Here is a 9461-nt window from a genome sequence, read left to right as displayed (position 1 = left end):
AAACTGACATGTTTCCATTTTGGAAGAAAAAATTCTAAGTTGCTTAATAAAATCAACTGAGGAATGGAGGCAAGCTGCACCTGAAACTTCAAAGTCTAGGAAATGTGCATGAGGATATTGTCATGTCCTATTTGACATTCTGGTTTCTGCCTCTCCAAGTCCCTCTTGGCTTACTCATGTCCTCCACCCCACATCCATTGTCCTTTCCCACTTCTGATACCAGCTGTGACTTGATACAGGAAATGTTTCAATGGCAACTTTCACTAAGGATGTGAGAGTTGAAGGATAAATCAATATATAGGTCCATGAATTGGGAGATATCAACCAACAAAACTGAAGGGATCTCTATCCTCAGTATTCTGAGGAAAATGTAGTTTTGACTTTGAACTGAGGAAGGTGCTTCAAAGGCTCTTGGTGCCATACAAGAAAGAACATGGCCTCTGGGGAAAATCAGAAATGGGTTTGTATTCCAGGTCAGTTCTTAGCTAGTTAATTTTGGGCCAGTTATTTAATCTTTTGGGTCTCAATTTCTTAACCTGTGAAACTGGAATAAGAATATTTTCTCTGAAAATAAGTACTAGTCCCTTTGTGCACTCTGGCCCAAGCCACTATCATCCCTCACTGGAATACCCCAAAAGCTCCCGATAGTAAATTGTCCCCCTGCCCTCACTGCTTCTTGCCTCTCCTTTTCCTCACTCCCTCCACCTCTCCTCTTCTCCCTTTAGTCTGTGTCCAGCCTGTCAATCCGATCATTCTCTTGTGACTCTGAGTGGGTTTTCCACCTTTTTCAAGGACAAAGCCCAAATATTACTCTCTCAGTCCTACCAGATTTAGTCCCTTGTTACCTTTCTGACCTCTTCTTCTATTACTCTGCCCTTACCATGTACCAGCTCCACAGGCTTCCTTGCTACCCCTCAAACACTTGCCACAGCAGTGACCTTAGCACTGGGTCTACTTACTGCTGGAGTGCTTTTCTCAGTATCTATGCAGCTTTCTTTACTCAAATATCACCCTCTTAGGCCTCTCTTTGACACTCAGTAAAAAATTTCAGCTCTCCCTCTTGCTAACAATTTTACTTACGTTTTCTATTGTCTGTTTTCTATGACTCGAGTGGAAGTTCCATGAGGACAGGGAATTTTTTTATTCTGACTGCTACTATCCTAGCACCAGGAATCATGTCTGACCCATAGTAGATGCTCAGTACATATTAGATATAGTGTTTGTAAAGCAAAAATGTATAGTGTAGTGGTCAAAATGAAGCTTCAGAAACCACATCCATGGATTCTAATCTAGCTCTAATATTTACTAAGCATATAACCTTGGTCAGATTACTTAACTCCCTGAGCCTCGGTTTAATCATCTTTAATAAATGGAAGTAGTACCTCTGCCCAGAATTATGGGAAGATTAAATATGACAATACCTGTAAAGTATTTGGAACAATGACTAGTACATAGTAAACCATCAATAAGAGATACCAATTGTGATTAATGTATCTAGCATACAGAGAGTTAGTTTAATGGCAGTTGTAATATTATTAAACTCAATCTGTAAGAGTCTGAGAGCCTCAGCGAATGAACAGGTTTAAGAGCTGGAGGATGTAGTTATCACTGTAGTTAGTAGTTAGAACTAAAAAAGCCAAGTTTGTAAGCTATCAGGGGAGAAACTTTAGCTAAGCTGACCATCTCTAATTCAACTACATGCTTGCAGCTTATGCTAATAATATCTCACTCTATAAAGCTGATTAAGCCCAAAAGATTGAAGGAGAAATGGCACCAATAAGACAAAGAGTCCAGGCTGTGGTCACAAGGTTGGTCTAAGTTAGAAGGCTCACTTCATCTCTCTGGGAGCACAGAGTATAATTAACCAGAGAAGAGCACAGAGGCCTTCTGTTTGAGTCCCCTGAGCAGTCTTGTCACAGCTGAATGAGAGGCAGGCACAGGATATTATTAACGGTCCTATAAGTGAAAGCCCATCAAAGCAAATTTGTCCCCTATCAGCAAATTCCATTGCAGACATATCATCCAGAGACAGAATCATAATTCCTGAAAGCAAAAGAGCTGTGAAACACCTGATTCCTAAGCAACGAGATGAAGTCAGTTCCTCCTCTTCATCCAACTACTTACCCTTCTGATGTCAAGTTTGTGGATTTAGGAAGGTTGGTATAAATAATTACTTATCTTAAATTTCACAAACCATTAGATAATCTACAGGAATTATGGGCTTTTTTTATTATTCTATCATTGTATTTATATAAAATAATAGCAAAATAATGGGAAAATCCTTAAATGAGTTAGTTTTTTCAATTAACCAGTTTTAACTGATCTACTCCTGGCTGATTGAATTGGCTATTGTGATGCTATGGAGACTATGTAACAGAGTTATCAGAAATAAAACAGTGAGCCATCGCCACATATCATTTGAATCTGTGCACAACATGCTACTCACACAGGTGCCTTGCCTCACCACCCAGGGCTCCCCTAACCTTGCTGAGGAAGGAGTCTTTGGGATCAGTCTTGGCCCTGGGCAGAAACTAAAGTCTAGTTCAGCACTCTCCGTCAGTGACTCTTAGAGCCAGACTGACTTGGTGCCCTCCTCCCACCTGCTCAGTTCTGACTTGTTCCCTCTTGTCTGGTAACCTACTCCAAGTCTGCTTCCCTGGAGGCAGAGCTCCTGCTTGGATGACAGCTCCTTCCTGTCCCTTACTGAGATGACAGGCCTGCCCCCAGCCCCCAAAGGAGGCTGTCTTTTCTGACTCATTGTGGGAATCTCTGAATTTAAAGAATCCTGGATGCCCTGAAGCTCTTTTCCAGCTACCAGTAAGACACTGCATTCCTCTCTGCTGAGCTTCTCTGATGCTGACAATTTGCCTAAATATCCACCCTCAGACCCTTGTACTCTCTTTCCATCTGAAGTTCTGTCTCCGGCCTTGAAGACCTTCCCTCCAGCTCCACTCTACAGGGCAAGTCTGGGTCTGGTTCTGGCACCTTCTACTCAGCCTGATCAAGTAGCAGGCACTTTCATATGCATTTCCTCATTTTATAAACATAATTGTGTGACACAGGGGTCCAAATTCTTATTACCAGCTCCATTTTAGAGTTCAAGAAATGAAGGCTCAAAGAGGTGAAGTGTCTTGCCCATCTGAAGCCAAGAACTATGTGGCGTCTGTTCTCAAAACCAGATCGTATATGCATGCAATAGCATATTCTTCATCTGTAAAAATGCACGGAGTGCTGACACATGCTGCAATATGGATGAACCCGGAAAACATTATGTTAAGTGAAAGAAGACAGACACAAGAGGTCACATATTGTATGAGTCCACTTATATGACATATCCAGAAAAAGTAAATCCATTGAGAGAATATGGATTGTTGGCTGCCAAGGAAACTGTTTTCTCCTGTAGTGGTGAAAATGTTTTGGAACTGTAAAGAGGTAGTGCTTGCACAGTATGGTTAGTGCACTAAATGCCATTGAACTGCTCACTCCAAAGTGGTTAATTTTATGTTATGTGAATTTCACCTCAATTTAAAAAACAACAACAAAAAAACAGGTCTTTTGATTTCCAGAGCCTGAGCTTCTTTCACTGAATTACTTGATTGCCAAGTTTGAAAATAGAAAAAAAAAGATATTCTATTACATTTTCAAATTAAATATAGAAAAGCAACCTATTACTTTAATATGTGAGTCACCACTAAAGATTTTTCAATCTAATATTAGTCTAAAAGTAAAGCAAATGCATGAAAATGTTCACATTGTATAGAAGAGTACAGACAATGATACAAGATTACAACTGCCCAGCCACTCAGTCTCACTCCCTAGAGATAAGCATTGTTAACAATTGTCTGTGTAAACTTCCAGAAGACTTTCTGAGTACATGTATAACCGCATGGTCCTGGTTTTTGCTTTTCTTTTTAAAGTCAACAATAGTTCTTGAAAAACTTTCCTGAGAGAAAATATATTTCATGAATTCTAACAGCTCATAATATTGCATTTTATGGACCTATCATAGATGTATTTACCTCTTCCGTCATTCTAATACTTAGTACTTTTCTTCTCCAAGTAGTCTCTATTCCCATGTGTAATATTTAAAAGCCATTTGTAGGTCTAAGCAGTAACAGTGATTTTCAAACTTTAAGACTCCATAGGATCACTGTGGAGCTTACTAAAAATGAAGATTACTGAACTTCATCCCCAGAGAGTCTGATTTTGGTATGTCTGGAGTAGGTCCAGTAATTTCTACTTTTTAATAGGCATCCCGGTTTTCTGATGAAAGTGGTTCCCAATCCTACTTTGAGTAATAGTGAAACAAAACAAAGAAACTCATTCATTCCAGAAAACCCTTGTTGCACTGTTGCCAATGTCCCAAAATCTGTACATGTGCTAAGATTGTCAACATTAATAAAACATGGCCCCTGCCCTACAGTGGAGAAGATTAGCAAACCAGTCAGTGCCACACCCTGGGAGACACACAGTAGAGGTGCATACAAGATGTTGGAGCTGCAGAAGGACTTACGGGCAGAGCTCAGGGAAGGCTCCATGCACGAGGTGCCAGGCAAGCAAACAGTGGTGGATTAACAAAGATTTGCCAAGGAGCAGACCTGAGGTGGTATAGAGCTGGAGCTGCCAGGCAGGAGGAATATCATGTGAACACTCCTGGAACTGAGAGGGGACAGTGATCCCTGGAAGAGTCTACTGGAAAAAAAATAGTGGTCACATCATTGTACAGCCATGTGAAGGAGCTGACCATCATCTGCGGGTCACGGAAACCATGAACTGTTCTGAACAGGAAAGAACAAGGGTTCAACTTGCATTTCAAAGATCATGGCAACTGCAGCATGAAAGATGAGTCAAGGAGTCTAGAAGCTGGAGGCAGAGAAATTCACTTAAAGCTATCACAAAGTCATGCCAAATGATAATTAAAAAAGAAATGTGTAAAAATAATAGAAGAAAATGTGAAAGGATCATCTCATTATTTTAGGTAGGGAAAATGCTTTTAAGTATGTTGTAAAACTCAGAAGTCAGAAAAGAATAATATATTGGACAATATAAAAATAGAAAGTTCTGTATATGTAAAAAAAATAAAGGAAGATCAAAATATAAACAACAGACTGGGGGTGATATTTGCAATACATGTCACGAGGGCTAATTTCCTTAATAGATGAAGAATTTCTGTGAATCAATGGGAATTGACCAATAGAAACACGGACAAAACATGAGGAGGAAGTTTACAACCTGAAAGGAAGGAGCGACACACAGCAGCAATTCACCGGAGAATTCCGCTTTATTAGGGAAAGGTGCTGGGTTATATAGGAAGGGGCATGAGCTGATTGAGGTGTCACTTCTATGGGGCTGGTGGCTATTGGCTAGGTGCTGGGATTGGGAGGGGGGCGAGGGGTGATTGGGCTTCAGGTGGCGCCAGCGGGAACCGAGGTCCCAGAAGAGAAGCAGGAAGTTCGCCATCTTATGGGTGGGGGCCCTTCATTCCCCCCTTTCTCCTCTATGGGGTTGTGGACGTTGCTTTCTCTCTGACTGCTTCCTGCTGAACGGGGGCGGAGAAGGTAGTGAGGGCTTGAGGACTGGGAGGAAAGGGTTGAAGGACTCCCCACAGTAAGGACGAGTAGATGTGGACTTCTTCAGGTTGGAAATCAATGAAGGTTCCTTGTAACTATAGGTCGAGGACTTGTTGATTCTAATGGTGCCAGGAGGTTACGGGTGCCAGAAGCCAGGCATCTGTGGCCATTGTTTCCAGGAACAATTTCCAGTGGAGAGAGGGGTCCATCTCAGTGTGTGGTGAGGAGGTCACGTGAGGGTGAGGGATCTTCTGTGGCCAGAAGCTGATAGTTCCTGAGTAAAAGCTGGTTGAAAGTTTGATTAGAGGTTTTTCTGACTTGGGATTTGATGAACTTTATTATACAGGGTAAGAAGAGACAGGCTAGAAGAATGATTATTATGGGGCCTGCAATGGGCCAGAGCCAGGTAAGGAGGGGGTTTGTTAGTATTGAAGAGAATGGGTTGGAATTGGAAGCAGAGTGGAGGCTGGAGGCAAGGTCGGTGAGTTTGGTAATGTCAGTTTCCACAATGCCGGATTCGTTGATGTAATAGCAGCACTCTTCCCGAAGGAAGACGCAGGTGCCGCCCTTCTCGGCTGTAAGCAGATCTAAGGCCCGCCGGTTTTGAAGGGTGCCCTTAGCTAGCGAAGTGACCTGTCTTTGGAGAGAGGCCAGGGAATCGGCAGTGGATGTCAGGGCTCCCTCAAGTTTGGCGTTGAGGTCTTTAATTGCCCACAGAGAGTGACCCAAGGCCCCTCCCGAAAACCCTGCCCCAATGGCTGAGGTGGTCAAAGAGATACCGACCATGATGGGAAGGAAAGCAGCCCTTTTTGTGCGCGAGGGCAAGGGAGGTTGGAGCTCAAGAAATTCTGCCATGCTGTAAAGTGTAAGCTGTGGGATTAGGGTGATGAGAATGCAGGGTATATTGGAGTTGGGAGGCAGTGAGTTGAAAAGACTGCCATTACACCAAAAGAAGTGTCCTGGTTGTGTAAAAGTTTTAGAGTCGGAGATGGGGGTGTAGATAGAGAGGCAGTGAAGTGCGCTGGAGGGGGGTGGAGTTGGGCCTACACAGTGGTAGATGGTGAGATTATCTGCATATTCTGGTTCCCATAGGGGTATGTCTGCCAGGGGGCGGAGGGGTTGTCATTCTGCATGGAAGGAGTAGTTGGAAATATTAAGGGGCACGGTGGCCAGCAGTGGGCGCTGTAGTGATGTGCACAAGAAACAATTGGCGGTGTTGAGGGTGTGGTTGAGAAAGATGGTGGTGTCTTGGATGAGCTGTAGCCAAGAGTAGGAGAAATTGGAAGAGGGGCAGGGATAAGAAGATAAGAGGCGCCATCAAGAGTTTGGATAATGACTTTTTTGGAATGTCCGATATCTGATGCAACTTGAGAGATCTGGGAATGAGAGGGAACATACTCTTGAGGATATGAAGGGTACCATGGGGGGTCGAGGACCCCCCCCATAGTAAACTGAGGCTGTGACTCCGGCGGCCCATTGAGAGTCCCAGGGATCTGGGATTGATAAGGAGAATGAGCTGTTGGGATATTTTATGAAATGGTTGGAGGAGTAGTACTGTGGGTACCGGGAGTTACCCATGTAGTGAATGGCACAAGACCAGTAGGGACATACCCCGTAGGTGTCTGGCCATTGCCTGCAATAGGCTTGTTTTTGGTCATAGAGGAAGCAGAGGTAGGGAGAGTAAAGGTAGCTGCTAGTGAACACTTCGGTGGAGGGAGGAAAGTGGAGGTATAAAGGCTCGGAGCAGCCTTCAGAGGGCAGTCTGATGTGGCAATGAGGGCAGTAATTTTTGTTTGATGCTGTGTGTAAGTCTGTCTGACTTTGAATCGCCATACAAAGGAGGCTGGGGTGGCGGGGAAGACAAGAGAAATGAGGAAAAAAAGCAAGAGAGCAGTAAAGGAGGAAAAAGTCATGATTCGGGTATGGATGGCAAAGGGGGTGAACAGGAGATGTGGAGTTTCAAGGGATCAGAGGGATGAAGTGTGGTTGAGTAGACAGTGTCTTGGGCTTTATCCGAAGGACTCTGTGTTGTGACTGATGGGTCTTGGGTGTCCAGAGAAGGTGGGTCCTGGGTGTTTCGTTTCAACCTGGAGATATGAATCCAAGGGGTGACAGAGTTATCAGGCAGTGAGAGCTTGGCGGCCGAGTGGGTGCAGAGAATAACTGGGTGTGGACCTTCCCATTTTGGGGTGAGAGAGGGCCAATCCTGTGGCGGCTTATAAAACACTAGTTAGCCGGGCTGTAAGACAGGAGGGTTTTGGGAGGCGGATGGATCAGGAAGGAGCCAATCCTGATATTTCCACAATTCAGTATGGAGGAGAGAGAGTAGCAGAAGGGCCATATTGGGAGGAATTGGTCCTTTGTGGGAAGGGAGCCCTGGGGGTAGAATTGGGCGGCCGTACATGATCTCAAAGGGTGACAAGAAGGAAGGTTTCTTTGGGAGGGCCCGAATGCGGAGTAGAGCTAAGGGAAGTAAGCGAACCCAGTCAAGGTGTAGTTCTAGAGATAGTTTGGTCAGGATGTCTTTTAGAGTCCTATTGGCTCTTTCTACTTTTCCCGAAGCCTGTGGTCGATAAGGACAGTGTAGATGCCAGGGGAGTGAGAGCGACTTGGAGAGGTTCTGAATGATTTGGGCAGTGAACTCATGGCCGTTATCTGATTGGAGGGAAGTGGGCATCCTTAACCTAGGAAAGATCTGGGTGAGGAGGATAGAGGCAACCGCGGATGCTCATTTGTTAGTGGTGGGGAAAGCTTCGACCCATCCTGAAAATGTATCTACCAACACTAGTAAGTATCTGGTACACTGTACAGGGGGCATGTTAGTGAAGTCTATTTGCCAATCTGCGGCGGGGACATTACCCCTTGCTTGATGAGCTGGGAAGGGTCGGGCCTTGAGGGGGTATTAGGGTTAGTGCATTGGCAGATGGTGCACCTGCGGGTGATTTGGTTAAGTAGGGTTTTGTCTTCAGGAGAGAGAGAAAAAAAGGATTGTAAAAAATGGATCTAGGATGGAACAGATGATGTAAGAAGCAGAAGAGGGACTCTTTGTCCTGGGAACAGAGGGTGTCTTGTGATAAGGCTAAAACCACAAGGGCAGACGAATCATTGTCTGGTGCTTCTTCTGATAGGGCAATCGACCGGGCTACTCTGTCAGCTTTGTTGTTACCTCTTGTAATGGGGGAGTCATCCTTTTGATGTGATTTGCAGTGGACTATGCCCAGTCAGTGTGGGAGTTGTGAAGCCTCTAGAAGTTTAGTAATTAAGGCTGAATTAGTGATGGAATTTCCTTTTGTGGTGAGGAGGCCTCGTTCTTTCCATACTGCCGTGTGAGACAAGAGAATGTGGAATATGTATTTGGAGTCAGTGTACAGTGTGAGAGACGTGTCCCGGGCCAGAGTGCAAGCTCTGGTGGCTGCAATGAGTTCAGCCTGTTGATTGGTTGTACTGGGGGGTAGGGCTCGTGCCTCGATGATGTCTTCGAGGGAGACTACTGCGTATCCTGCGTAATGGGTGCCCTCATGTTTAAAGGAGGACGCATCAGTAAACCAGATGAGATCGGAGTGTGAGAGGGCTTCTTCGGAGATCGTGGAGTGGCACGGAAGGAAGTTGTGAAGGGCTTCCAGGCAATCATGTGAGGGAGTATGAGGAGAGTAGGGTAGAGGAAGAAGAATGGCCAGATTCAGGGGCTGGCAGGGGAGGAAAGAAATGTCTGGATTTTGGAGGAAAGAGGACAGTAAGGTCAGGAGTCTGGAGGGAGGGAGAGTCTGTAAACTTTTGTAGGTTAAGAGATCATTTAGGTGATGTGGGGACAGAATGGTAAGGGGCGCCCCAAATGTCAGTTTATGAGCTTCCTTCTGCAAGAACTGTCCAGTGACTAATGCCCATAGGCAG

This window comes from Manis pentadactyla, chromosome 5, assembly GCF_030020395.1.
Source record: "Manis pentadactyla isolate mManPen7 chromosome 5, mManPen7.hap1, whole genome shotgun sequence".
Lineage (NCBI taxonomy): Eukaryota > Metazoa > Chordata > Mammalia > Pholidota > Manidae > Manis > Manis pentadactyla.
This window is presented reverse-complemented; position numbering follows the sequence as displayed.